Source organism: Rhipicephalus microplus, chromosome X (genome assembly GCF_043290135.1).
Source record: "Rhipicephalus microplus isolate Deutch F79 chromosome X, USDA_Rmic, whole genome shotgun sequence".
Classification (NCBI taxonomy): domain Eukaryota; kingdom Metazoa; phylum Arthropoda; class Arachnida; order Ixodida; family Ixodidae; genus Rhipicephalus; species Rhipicephalus microplus.
Window position 1 is genome coordinate 185,446,949 of NC_134710.1, and position 13,217 is coordinate 185,460,165.

The 13,217-nt window shown below is 46.0% G+C and overlaps 1 protein-coding gene across 1 annotated transcript in view; it reads left to right on the forward strand.

Annotated features, from left to right (window-relative positions):
• Positions 1-13,217, forward strand: part of LOC119177252 (uncharacterized) — a 64,379-nt gene that overhangs the window by 47,249 nt on the left and 3,913 nt on the right. The gene's annotated exons all lie outside the window — the stretch shown is intronic.

Below are 13,217 nucleotides of genomic sequence, written 5' to 3' on the forward strand. Positions count from 1 at the left end.
ACTACTCATATCCAGACTTAATGACAACATTTATTTAATGAGAGGAAGTTAAAAATGTATGCTGTATATTGTATCTTATTCTGCGCCATAAACATCATTTCACGTGTGCACCCTTTTCCTTTTATGTGTATGGGGGGGTAAATATTTACTACTTCAAGTTTCGACGTATTGTCACGGGGTCGTGAGGTGGCCGAAGACAGGAGACTTCGTGTTGGGATTTAACTGTTTATTTGGGGGAACCTGTGCCTGGTAAACGGAAAGACCAATTACAGCAGCAGTCTCGCACAGATAGCAGTGTCGGACTGATAGCGGCGAACGGAGCGTCGGCCTTCGATCAACAACTGACAAGCGGCGAAGCGCGTCGGCATTTATACTCTTGCCGTCAAATGTTCTAGCGTTATCACTGGCGGTGGCGTAGGTTCCAGAACAATCTGTACCGTTCGCACAGTGGGCGTGATCTTATCGAAATGATCTACTACAGTCCGGAACCTTCTCGAAAACTGCAGGCGCGGTTTGCGCTGAGAATCGTGTGGTGTTTTGCGACGATAACAAAAACTTGGGAAATGGAACATGGCATTGCCCCCATCTGAAAAAAGGCATCGTCCCGATGCTTTAACTAAAGATGAAGGTACAATAAATAATGCAAGAAAGTACAATGAATAAATTACGATACAACAATGATACAAAAAAAAAAAACACTGTTTCAGTTTGTTACCGCGCATGAAACGGCTTGAGGCGCGCGACATGGACAACTTCAGGTCGCGATCGACGTCGTTGAGAGTTCGTGATGCCGTCGGGGACAACCTCGTAATCAAGTGGGCCGAGACGTCGAACCACCCTGTACGGTCCGAAGTACCGTCGCAGAAGCTTTTCACTTAGTCCACGTCGGCGTATCGGCGTCCACACCCAAACACGTTCACCAGGCTGGTATTCCACAAAGCGTCGTCGAAGGTTGTAACGGTGGCTGTCGGTCGTCTGTTGATTCTTGATACGGAGACGCGCAAGTTGTCGGGCTTCTTTGGCGCGTTGAAGGTACTCGCTCACATCGAGGTTTTCTTCGTCGGTGATGTTGGGTAACATGGCATCGAGCGTCGTTGCCGGGCTCCTTCCGTAGACCAATTTGTATGGAGATATCTGCGTCGTCTCCTGCACCGCCGTGTTGTATGCGAAGGTCACATACGGAAGAATGGCGTCCCATGTCTTGTGTTCGACATCAACGTACATTGACAGCATGTCGGCGATCGTCTTGTTAAGCCGCTCGGTGAGGCCGTTGGTCTGTGGGTGGTACGCTGTCGTCCGGCAATGGAGGTGTCGACCCCGCACCTCCACCAGATGTCACGGGGTCGTGACGTGGCCGAAGACAGGAGACTTCGTGTTGGGATTTAATTGTTTATTTGGACGAACCTGTGCCCGGTAAACGGAAAGTCCAATTACAGCAGCAGTCTCACACAGATAGCAGTCTCGGACTGATAGCGGCGAACGGAGCGTCGGCCTTCGATCAACAACTGACAAGCGGCGAAGCGCGTCGGCATTTATACTCTTGCCGTCAAATGTTCTAGCGTTATCACTGGCGGTGGCGTAGGTTCCAGAACAATCTGTACCGTTCGCACAGTGGGCGTGATCTTATCGAAATGATCTACTACAGTCCGGAACCTTCTCGAAAACTGCAGGTGCGGTTTCGCTGAGAATCGTGTGGTGTTTTGCGACGATAACAAGAACTTGGGAAATGGAACGTGGCAGTATTATTGCTTTTGGGGGAAAAGTACAAAGGTCATTTCATACAAAACATGTTAGAAATACACGCAAAAACAAGCACACTTTGCCTGGGGATGACTTGAGTTGACACAGTCAACAGTAGGAAGCCTTACATACATCCTATATGACTCCTTTTGTGCATAGATGTGTTAAAGCTAATTGTAGCATGCACTGTCTGTTATCACATTTCTCACCTATTTTCTCTGGGATTATGCTGGTTATGATATGATATGTCAGATTTTTTTTTTTTCATGCCTCTACGCACACAGAACATTTGCCCACCTCCTTCGACGGACACATTTTTTTTCTAGGTAAATGTCTCCCAAACTTTTTCAGGACAGTCTGCTTTTCAAAAAAAGAGAGAGGGGGGGGGGGAGCCACAAGCACATACAGAGAACTAAACTGAATATTCAGTGGAATACGGAATGTCATTGTGCACAGTAGAAGTCAAATTAAATCTGGGAAATTCAGTTTATATTGAAAAGAATGCTGTAATTTTCTTATGCCCTTAAGGACATTGGGAAGAGTAAAAGTTTTAATAATCGAAATCGGGTTTTTTGCATGCGCAGAATAATGAGGCCTGTGCTACACATCTTTTAGGCCATGATTGAGCGAAAAATACCAGGTCTTCAAGACCGACTGACGAGCAGCCAAGTGCCTTTTTCTCAGACTGTGCACGTGATCTGTGATCTTTCTGCCTCAGCTGAATTTTTTTCGTTATAGAATTTTTTTCGTTATAGTAGTTTTCATGAGCTTAGCAGGTTTTAAAGAAAAGTATTTCAGCAATTTGAAATCATATGGCGCAGTGTTTTTTTTTTTTTTTTTTTGAACACGCATGGAGTTTACCAAATCATCTTGCCCTGAGTGTGTGGGATGCAGTTATGTGCATTTATCTTTAGTTTAGTAGTGCCTTTGTTGATTTTGTTGCAATGGCAAGAAGTATTCTCAAGTTGATAAATCATAGAAATTGTTCGAACAGTACAGTATAATTTGAAATTGACGCACTTTGGCTACTGATGATAAATGAGGCCAGGAGCACTCCTGCGAGCTCATCAGGAAGTGAGCTTTGTCCTCACTACTCGTCACTCCGAGGACAAAGTATTACCTGTAAGGACAATGGCTACATTTAGACTCATTTGGAGCTTTTACAAATGATGAGTACGAGTAACTGTATCTGCACAAAATGCGGTAGAACCGTGGCACTCGTAGAGAACACAATGGATTATGTTCTTTAGAACGGAAACACTCAGGACTGCCACCTTTGAGCCTATCCTAACTTCACTAGTGAAAAACCTGTGCCAATTGCACCAACCTGCACCAACTGGAAATTACTGCTCCATACTGCTCCAAAAGCGTCTTTTTTGTCTAACTTGCACCATTGCTGCACCACAACCTGGCTCTGAAACAGAAAGTAATGTTGACAGCATGCATCGTGAGCAGATAATACGCGGTGGTCGCCATCTTTTACACGTGCGCTGCTGTATTCAGGTTCTGGAAACGTTGGCTGTATTTGCATATAGTTGCACTGCTGCAAAAGCATGAAATCAGCCGATCAATTATTCCGACTTCCGTGCGATTTCGGCAAGGCCCTTTCCGATGACCATTAGCAAAGAACGGAGGCGATGTGGCGACTACCGAAAGGCACGCCAGTATGACTTATCGCCGACAGAAAGTCTACGTGTGTGGCGTAGAGCCGCTTTAAACCTACTGCACGCTTTTAGTAACCGGCGACTGCCTGAAAGTGCTGAGGCGCCGATCGCTGCTGCCTTATCATTGTGTGGGACCGTATTCAGAGTGCACCTCTTTGCAAAAATGAAAGCATCTTATTGTTGCGGAGTTCAGTGTGGATTGCGGGCACCGATACAGCAAGTGTAGCACATGCTTACATGACGCGACAGCCCAAACGTGCCTCCGTTCGCTGCCAGGACCACCACGTTCGAAATGCGAATGCAGAGGAGAGGAGACCGAGGAGAAGTGCGAGTGGAGGAGGAGAGTGTTGCTACTTTACGAAGTTCTAGGGGATTTAGGTGCAACCGGCTCGGTACGGTTTTTACTCCAAGTAGGCGAAGCACTGCATGCAACTAGCGAGTAGAAAATCAGCTCTCTGTGACTGTACCGTGTCTCAAAAAACTGTGTCAGTTTTTGCTAAGTAGCAGATTGTGGTAGACAATTATCGCGGACAGGTGATTATGTTCAGAGTGCACCTCTTTGCAAAAATGAAAGCATCTTATTGTTGCGGAGTTCAGTGTAGATTGCAGGCACCGAGACAGCAAGTGTAGCACATGCTTACATGATGCGACAGCCCAAACGTGCCTTCGTTCGCTGCCAGGACCGCTAAAGTATCGCTTGCAGAAAGCTCGCATCGTCGCGTTAATGCAACAGGCTTCTAACGCCACTGTGCACGATCGGAAGTGGAGTGGGCGCAACTAAAGCCCCTAAAACTTCGTTAAGTTGCGACGTACGTGGTTATTCACACGTCTCCTCTCTTTTACCCCTCCACTGACCTCTCTGAGGCCGGCGCTGTGTCGTTATATGCCAGATGCCGTCACGTGGGACTGTTCGCAGTGTTCGTTTGTTTACAATTGCTCGCAACTGCCATCTTTGCTCCTTGGGGCACAGCGCATCTGTTTTGACGGACACAAACTTGTCCTTCCGTGCGCACTGTGCTGTCAAATACTTCTCACCCAAGAATGGTGTTGCTGTTCGTTGGCGTGAGTGGTTATTGCACCTTCTGCTACAAGCCGCAATTAAATGTGCAGGACATCGCAATCTCTCACTCAGGTTTCATTAACGCTTCTGCGAGGGCTGCTTTTTTTTTGTGTGTGTGTCTAGAATACATGTTTACATGTTCTGCTTGTCGTTATGCGCCGACTGGTTTGAGTTCGCGGTACTGGTTTGTGCGCTTAGAATGTACGTGGAAAGGTGCTCGAATTTGTGATTACGGAACATCAGAGATCTCGCGTTGCTGTTTCAAATAAACAAAACTGGAGTGAAGCGACTCAAATTAAGATTGGTACTCTCCGTTGGATTTTGTTGCGGGCTCGTATATTTCAGAGCAAATTGCTCTCTGTGGCTGTTTTATGTTGACCGATCAGCCGGGGTACTCGCGATGCAAAAGCATGCAGCTATGCAAAGTGTGCATGCCTTCAAGTCATTGGGTTCGTGCATTGTTTAGGAACCTCACACATACGTCTCATTTCGCGTGATAGTTTATTTGCTATTTCGTGTGAAGGTTTATATCCGCCAGTGGAGCTCTCGCAAAGTAATCGCGTATGGTGGCACGTTAGTTAATTCATACGCTAGCTCATTCTTTAGGTGGCATAGTTTGTATGTGAGATATGGCCACAAGGCGCACTTCTGAAATATGATTGGTGCGTCTAACCACTTCATGAAACAACCACACCTGATAAAATATATCAACTGTGCGCCTTCTGACACATTATTAAGTCTTTAGATGCCTCACCAAACGCTAAATTTGGCCGTCGGCGACATCGTCGTCCTGCGTCGGCAGCGTCAACGCGAGTTGTTGCTTTCATTGGATGACAGTCACTGTGAATGCTCTCTGCACATATTGTGTACCCTATACATGATGAAGCTTGCGCCACCATTGGGCAGAGTAAGGAAAGGCAGCCGCACTGTCCCTTCGGGCGCTATCGCGCCTGATAACAGAAAGGTTAGTCATAGCGGCCACACATGAACGTTTGAGCGATGTTATTTACAGTGTAAAGTTTATTCGGAGATGCGCTGAACGATGTGCCAAGAAAAAACACGGGTGTTCTCACTAGCGATCACATTTCTACATTTAAGAATATACTAAGGGGTAATGTGTACAATGTTAACATCCAGTCACTGTGATGGGGAGTGACTCAATCAAGGCCTGATCATAAGTATGCATTGCACGTGGCACTAAACAGAGCTGATATGGGCTAACGCTATGCTCATTACGATAATTTTGGAATGAGTTAGACGACTGGCGCGAATGCTTTCAGCGCTCTGCCTGCCGAGCAAGCGCTCTCTTCGCAAAAGGGCGTCTGCTATGCAGGAACAATGCAGGTGGCGCCACGTTCGAAATGCGAGTGCAAAGCAGAGGAGACCGAGGAAAAGTGCGAGTGGAGGAGGAGAGTGTTGCTACTTTATGAAGTTCTAGGGGATTTAGGTGCAACCGGCTCGGTACGGTGTGTACTCTAAGTAGGTGAAGCGCTGCATGCAACTAGGGAGCAGAGAATCAGCTCCCTGCGACTGTACCGTGTCTCAGAAAACTGTGTCAGTTTCTGCTAAGTAGCAGATTGTGGTAGACATTTATCACGGACAGCTGATTATGTCTGTTTCGATGTCGGTCGCTGCGTTGGCTGCGTATCCTGCACCCCATAGTAGTTTCGAAATGCTCTTCAGTCTTGCCACCACGTGCCATCGAACGGTCGTGCAAGAATGCGAATCATTTCTGAACTTGGCAGAAAGAAAGGAATGGCTTTGTGGTGAACACTTTAGACAATGTTTGCTGTGGCACTATATTTAGTCCTTCATTAGCGGTGATGGTGCACGTTAACAAACGCAAATTAGTACTTTGTCATAGGCGTGCGCAAGGTGGGGGAGGGGGGGGAAGGGGCATGAGGGGGCACAAAGCTAGCCCCATACATTGACATAATTGAAACGGGGCGAAAGGGGGCGAAAGGGGGTCGCAAAGTCTGCCCCATACATTGATATTATAGGGAAGGGCGTGCTGCAACAAGCCTTTGCTTCCCCCCGCTCCAAAGGGGAACCCTGTGCACTTTTATGTACTTGGTGGTTAATGCATACTACGTTTAGTGTGTAGTTAGCCGGGTTCTTAGCAGGTTCTCGTCATGTATGCATGTATTTATGAGATTTTACTGTAACGAGCTTTGAAGGTGTTCGTGTATGTGTGTGCATGTGTTTGTGTGTGTGGGCGCTTCTATGAACTTCACGCTGTAGCTAGCTTGTTCGTGCAATATCCTTCGCAATCTTATGTCACCGCTTCTGTACATAATCCTACTTGTGCTTATTTGTTCTACTTATTTTGTTGACTTGCTGCTTCTGTATAAGTGTTTGTGTAAACTGAGCGTAGGGAAGTGTAAATTTAAGGGCTCATTTCCTTTGTTAGACACAATAATAATGAAAACTAACCGTAGAAAAACTTGTTTTCCGGCGAGTTGGTGCCTTAGTTTACTGATTATTTCGTAACTGGCGCAATACTGGGAACATGAAATTGAGGGGAAGAAAGAGACAAATTGGCACTAAAGTAGCCACTGTTTATTTCCAGTGCAGGCTGAAAAACCGGTAAACTTCCACACATGCGTAGAGGCGCAGGAGAGTTACCACAGACCATCACGTGACGACATGTCCGTGGGAACTTTTCCGAACAAAAATGCCAGGGAAAGCACAGGAGTTGTTATTAGAAGTACTTTTAATACAAATATGGAGAAAGAAAGGTGGATGAAAAGATAACTCTCCACCAGTAGGATCCAGACATGCGACCTTGGAATAACGTGTCCTATGTTCTGCCACTGAGCTAAATTAAGCCAAGTTGAAGCGGAAATTTCTTCCTCAGCGAGTGTCATGGGAAGGCCGTGTGTGTTCCAAACACAGAGGTAGGTGTTCCAAAAGCAGATTATGGCTGCTCCAATGGCTGCTTCAAAATGCTGGAAGGCATTCCCACCACTGTAACTTTCAAAAAGCCCTGCATGACCCGAGTAACTGTTCTCAAGGCCGCCATCGAAAGTATTTGGCTATTACAGGAATGGAAGTGCTGCGCCAATCTGACCTGCTGTGCCAGGCTGCGCATAAATGGCAATTTCCGTGACTGCGAAATCTAACTAATTATTATCATCAACCGAGCAACACTAAGCGTTGGCTATACAAAGGACGCGGCGGCATCTATATCCAGTGGACTTCAATCATGTTGTAATTAGGTTCATTCGTAGGCCTTTTATTGCTGTCATTGCCCTAGTTTCCCCAAAAAAGTGGTGGCACTAACATTAGTAACTGTTAATTATCTAGTAATGCAGTGAAACCAGTTTGTACCTGTCAGGAACGGTCTGACACAATCATGCACAAAATGGCAGTCGGAGTTAACGAGTGCAATCGTGCATCTACTGAGGTGCCCCATCACCTCCAATAAGTTAACTCGGGGAGCCGAGTTGACTTATGCGCCCAAACATGGTTTTTTTTTTTTTTTTTTACTTTGCATGTTTCTGGTGACGAAGGCTCTCATGCATGGTGCCACCATAATCTCCTCTAAACTGTTATAAATATCGTTACGGCTGTGATGGGTTTATTTACACTGAAAATGCCAGCGCTCAACCGTCACTGCCGAATCACCATCGCTCGAGGGCGTCCTACCTCTTCTTCTTTCTCGCTCTTTCAGTCCACGTTACATTTTCCTCCGGGCAAGACGAAGCTCACCGAGCGAGTAGAAGCGATCGGTTGTTGTAGGGCTTCAATCGGGCAATGTGCACAATTTGCGTCTTATGCGAACGCCGGTTCTGAGCTGTCACTTTTGCTACAACGTAAGTGACGTCACTCAAGCACTGAGTAAAAACGAATGGTCCTGAGTACTTGGAAAGAAGCTTCTGGCAAAGCCCCTTTTTTCGAACGGCCCTCCACAGCCAGACGAAATCACCCGTAGCGAAAGTCACAAGCGGGTGCTTTGCGTCATAACGGTTTTTCGCGCGAGCGTGAGCGGATAAAGTGCGGAGCCGAACAAGTCGACGAGCTTCTTCGGCGCGACACAAAGTCTGCGCGACACTGGCGTTTTCGTTCGTCGAAAAAGGAAGTATGGTGTCAAGGAAACTTTGGGGATGATGAGCATAGAGGAGAAAGAAAGGCGCATAACCTGTGACCTCGTGTTTCGCAGTAATAAAGACGTATGTAACAAAAGGTAATACGGCATCCCAGTTCTTGTGATCCGCCACGACTTACATTGAAAGCATGTTGATGATGGTACTATTAGTGCGCTCAGTGAGGCCGTTGGTCTGAGGATGGTATGGCGTGGAATGCCGATACTGCCACCGGGGTGAAGGCCTCGTCAGGAGACATACGAGTCTCCTTTTGCATTGCCTCGTGGAGATATTTCATGTCATGTAACTATGTCTGAAATAAACTGAAAATAAATAAATAAAATAAAAACAAAGCCGTAGCAACTCTTCGACAATGTCAGCGGTAAACTGCCGGCCGCGATCACTTATCAACAGAGAAACGCCGTGACGGAGTATAATCGAGTGCAGAAGAAACCATGACACATCAGATGATGCGGCCGAAGCAACTGCCATTGTTTCAGTATACCGCGTCAGGTAATCTACGCACACAATAATCCAGCGGCGGCTGGTGGTAGACTTGGGGAAAGGGCCCAGTAAATTATTGCCGACTTTTTCAAATGGTGATGTCGGTGGCTTAACTGGTTGCAGATGGCCGGCCGATGGCGTGGTAGGTTGTTTGTGGCGTTGGCAGACATCAGAACTTGCGACGTAGTGCTTGGTGGTCTTCCAGAGTTGAGGCCAGTAAAAACATTGTCGAATACGGTGAAGCGTTCGGGCAAATCCAAGGTGCCCAGACGTGATGTCATCGTGCATGGCTTGGAATACCGCAAGACGCAGGCATTCTGGCACGACAAGGAGTAGTGTGGAACCATGGCTGGAGTAATTCTTGCGATATAGTAGGGCGTCATAAATCACAAATGGCGTGGTGCGTTTGGAGCTACGAGTCACATCGATCATTGGTTTCAGCGAAGGGTCACGCTGTTGCTCGTGACGGAAGACGTTCAAATTTGGGAAGTTGGAGGAGATAGCAGCCAGGTAGTTATCAAAATCATCAGCATCCACAGTCGCAGATAGAAAATGAGATAAGCAGTCGACATATGCGTGACATCGACCGCTCTTGTAGGTCACAGAATAATTATATTCTTGAAGCCGTAAGGCCCAGCGAGCCAACCGACCAGCTGGGTCACGTAGTCCGACAAGCCAACAAAGCGAATGATGATCTGCGACGATCTTGAATTGCCAGCCGTACAAATAAGGTCTGAACTTTTGGACGGCAAAAACAACCGCAAGACATTCCAGTTTGGTGACCATACGATTCCTCTCCGCTTCAGTCAAAGTACGACTTGCATACGCCACGACGTGCTGGCGGCTGTCGTGATACTGAACTAGCATGGCACCAACACCGATACCACTAGCATCTGTATGCAGTTCAGTGAGTGCCTCCGGGTCGAAATGGCGCAAAAGGGGCCCGGAATTAAGCAAATACTTCAGCTGCTCAAAAGCAGCCTCACACTCAACGGTTCATCAGAATGGGGCATTTTTGTGGAGCAACTCTGTCAGAGGATGAGCAAGCTGGGTGAAGTCTTTGATGAACCAGCAAAAGTAAGAACATAGGCCCACGAAGCTACGGAGGCGCTTCACAGATGTTGGTTGCTTGAAGTCTCGGACAGCATTGATCTTTTGGGGGTCTGGCCGTATACCGTCCCTGTCGACTAGATATCCGAGCACAAGGGCTTGAAGCTCACCAGAATGACACTTCCTCGCGTCAAAAACGAGGCCAGCGAGAACCACAGAGTCGATTGGCAAGCATAGCAGAGTTGACTCTCAGGTCCTTTGTTGTGCGTAGCACATTCCTCTGGTGGCTGTGGTTTTCATGACGACACTGGTGCACGGGATCACCTACGCTTGCACGTTTGTTGTGAGCGAGTAACTGTAAACTTGGGAGTAATTTTCCTGCATGCGACGCGTCTCCTGAATGCTCTGGCGCATGCACATGGGTTCTCAAAATGGGTTCCATAAGCGACCACGCATGCAACCCATTCCCGTTTTATGCTCATTCGCTACTAATTTATCTAGACAAGCGAGTTCCCATCGCATTTATAACAGTCATCGCAAGCCAAATCCGCTCATCGGTACCCTCAAGTAGAGAGAAACGCTTGGTTATTTGCGAAGTCGTGGTGAAGGAACATGCGTTCAAACCATTGTAACTATATTAACTGACACCTCGGTGCTTTATTCGCAAGTTATGATGTATCAGCAATCACGTGGCCCAGTTTTCATGAATGGTGATTTGTCATTGCTTCGTTTTGTAATCGAAACTCTCACCAAGTGCTTTAAGAGGCGTCGCTGTATGTTGGCTCTGGGTTACATGAGCTTTTAGGCTTAGCTTTATGCCCGATCGTTGTTTCGGTCAGCAGCCGCTTTGCAGCGTGACTTCGTTTTTTATTTTCTTTTATTTTTTTTGCAATAAAACCGTCCTCTGTAGGTTTGGCAGTTTATTTGCATGGACACGAATTTTTTACCAGCGCTGTGCAGTTCAAGTGCTTTACGCGAGTCGCGGCGCGGGTTGCAATCGCGAGTAGATGTATTATCAGGAGTTCTACATTGATGGTGATAACCTACAATAATAAAAAATATATAGAACTGGCCAAGGTGTTTCATATTAATAACGCATGGTTGCTCGCGTAGATAGGCGTTATCAGTACCATTCGTCTATCACTTAGTGCCATACACACGCACTTTACGACGTAGTTGGTGCGGCGAGGTTTCTTGGTCCCGTGCTGCACTCCTGAAGAGGGTTGCGCATGAGGTGGGTGCGAACGGTGGTGCAACGTGCTTTTGTTGTCTGTTGAAAGCTCTTGACGCTGTCATGTCAGGCTTTTCTTTAAGCAAAGGACCACTGTTACGTAACTAAGATTCTTGTGGAACCACAATTTTTTAGTTTGATGCATTTTTTTTTTTTGAAATGTTTCTGGGGAACCTAGTTTTCAACAAAATTTTTTTTTTAAATAATATTTTACATGTTTGTTATGAGATCTATATAGGTCACGTAGTATGCAAAAAGGCAGTGCAGTTCATACCTGGTGATAATCCGTTTAAAAACTTCCTTCAAAATCTGTTTCTGTGTTATGTGTATTATAAGCCTATTAAAATATGCACTAGTGCCTTCACATTGCTAGAAATTTGTATTTTCAAGCTCACAGGACGATATATTAAATGCCACGAGCTGCTCCAAAGGAAGGTTCACCTGCTCCTAAATAGAAATTTTGCTGCTCCAGAAACTGCTCCCAATTTAGTCTCAGTCGTCTCACCCAAGCATAATGTGCTGTATCTCATTTTGCATTCTTTTTATCTGTTGCACTGTGTGTGCAAACGAAGGAAGGACTGCATGCGGCAGGCTTCAAGGCATGCCTGATTCAATAATGAAGGCCCACAAGAATAAAAAATGAAGTGGATGTTCAGGGAACTAAACCACAGGCATGCACTGCCACAGAGAAAGCGAGGCCCACAAGGGACTCTTGACATACACCCTCCAGAAAAACAGTGAGAGAGACTTGCAGTCATCAATTTTGTGATTGCTAGAAGGGGTTCTGATAGCTCATATTTGTCTCCCAAACGCAGGTTCATAGCAGAACTATAAATTTGCAAGCACTCTGTAAACAACGTCATGTGTCCTGCTTGAACTGACAGGTGCAAGAATACCTGGTTCAATGTGTGTAAGGGCAGGTATGAATGCACATGGTAAACTAAGTGGTGCTGGAGTAAGGTTGCAGCACCTTGGGAGCAGCAGTAAGCGACATCTTGTTCTAAAAAAAATTATATACCGATCTACAGTTGCCACCTTACATGTACCTCCATGGACTTTTGGGACTTCTTTCTGTACTCGAGGTAATGAAAGGTTTAAGGGGGGGACATGGATTTTAAAGATAACGTGAGTTATTTCTTAACCAAATTAGGTGAAACCGCACAGCCTTGTTCAGTTTCTCGAGCTTATTTTAACTATTCAAGTATACTTTATGCAGGTTAATTATTTTTGGAGATACTTAGTAATTACATTGTGTTGTTTGCTTAAACAAAAAATTTATCTACATAAAATTACATAGTCATAACACATATATGAATACTAGAAAGCCTAAGCAGTGCAACGCTGCAAGCTGATCAAAAATTGAACAAGTACTTCTCGAATTACAGCATTAAAGTTCACTGCCTTCATGTAACCAAAAACAAAGAAATGTTTAATGAAAAGTTTATAAAATTGTAGCTGTATATTAAAAATTGGATCTCAGCATTGCTTTCTGTGCACATTTAACTACATTGTGCAAAAAGATATTCAGTGGAGCCCACATATAACTGCCCCACTTAAAACGAACTTACGCTTAATACAAACAATATCTGCGTGACCGTGAAAATATACATTGGTTCAATGGCACAAAATCGCACTTACAACGAACGTCTCGAAACACCGCTGATCGGTTACAGCGAACGGAGTCAGCGGTCTGCCGACTTCCCGGGAAACCAATTCTGACCACCGTCCAGGCATCGGCGAGGTGCCCATACATTCTTATTGTTAAACGCCAACCCTGCCTCCACGACCCTCTAGTTGCCCCCCTCTCCCCAACCCATAGAGGAAGGAAAGTTGTTTCCTTCCTCCATGCCCCGACTGCTTTTTGTTAGGCAGCCCTCCACTGC